Raw genomic sequence first — 1,541 nt, forward strand, 5'->3', positions numbered from 1 at the left:
TTTTTTTTTATGTGCTTGTGTTAGTAAGAAAAACATTGACAAAGCATACATGCTTAATTGATTAAAATGATTCCCTGAAATAGAAGGGAAAAGTAAAGGGGGAGAGGATCGTTAATTGTTTTTACGTCTTTGTGTTGTTTGATTTGAGCAAGACAATCTAGCCAAGTTTAAAAAATAGTAATCTATGCATTGGAAGGTGCAATAAACACTAATGTTAAAATTATTTTTTCTTCTTTGATTTACTTTTTAGATTTTCTTTAATGTGTTTATATTATTTTAATAATGAAATAATAAATATATCCAAATTAAAAAACAGAAAATTAAAATAGTAAATTTTAGTTGATTCAAAAAATAGGAACACAAGTTGAATGGCATTAAGTTTCTACAGATTAGTATATTTGAAAGTAGACTTTGGTTGTTGTTGAATATATAAATGATTAATATCAACTAAAAAGGAAACTACAATATTAGAAAATTCCCAAAAAAAGAAAAGAAAAAGTATAGATTTGTTTTTCCATATACTTAGAATTTCTATTATAAAACTACAATTTATTAAAACAGTAGGCCAAGAATAAGTAGTCAGATCAATGAGACAAATGGAGAGTCTAGTAACATACCTAAGTTTATATAGAATTTAGTATAAGATAACAGATAATTCAAACAATTTTACAAAAAAGATGGATTATTTAATAAATAGTTTTGGGAAAATTGGTTATCCATTAGATTAAAAAAAGCTGGATCTCAATTTTAACCCCTTTTATTAACAACAAATTCTATTGTAGATGATTAAATAAAACCATAAAAGGCCAACTAACAAACAAAAGGCAAATAACACACATACATCTAAAATATAAAACAACAATTAAAATAATGAGTTCTAAGGGATTTTTTAAAGAGTGCCATAAATAGTGACTATCAGGGAAATATTTCAGTTTGATTAAATACACACTTTAAAACCTTATTCATGATAGTGTGAAAAATTAAAAATCAGCATTTGAAAATGTTCACAACATATATTTATATATATATATGGTTAGTATTCTTAATATAATAAAGATTACCAAATCAGATATAGCGGCTGGAGGGCATAAACACAATTAGTAAAGAAGAAATACAAATATATTGAATTTCACAGCTATAAAAATGCAAATAAATATAACAAAGTATCATTTTTTTCCTCCTCAGCTTGCTAAGGATGTAACAACAAAAAAAACCTTATATATATCTGGAGTTGTTGAGGAAATGGAGAAATGGGCATTCATTCACTTATGGTGAGAGTATAAACAGGAACAATGTTTCTGGAGAACACGTTAACAAATTATCAAAATTATAAATGTAGGTGCTCTTTACAGAAGTTCTATTCTAGAAATGCATCTGGAGGAAAAATTCAAAGTATGTATGAAGATGTTCACCTCAGTGTTGCTTATAATATAGAAAAGAACTGAAGCAACTGAACATCTCTAGTTAGGGGACTGATATATTTTTTAAATGTCACATAATGTATAGGAATCTGTGTAGCAAGTATAAAGAATGAGGCAGAG

The 1,541-nt window shown here is 26.5% G+C and overlaps 1 protein-coding gene across 2 annotated transcripts in view; it reads right to left on the bottom strand.

Annotated features, from left to right (window-relative positions):
- ANO3 (anoctamin 3) overlaps positions 1-1,541 on the bottom strand; it is a 257,121-nt gene that overhangs the window by 10,764 nt on the left and 244,816 nt on the right. The gene's annotated exons all lie outside the window — the stretch shown is intronic.

The sequence above is a fragment of the Hipposideros armiger genome, unplaced genomic scaffold (assembly GCF_001890085.2).
Source record: "Hipposideros armiger isolate ML-2016 unplaced genomic scaffold, ASM189008v1 scaffold_707, whole genome shotgun sequence".
NCBI classification, from domain to species: domain Eukaryota; kingdom Metazoa; phylum Chordata; class Mammalia; order Chiroptera; family Hipposideridae; genus Hipposideros; species Hipposideros armiger.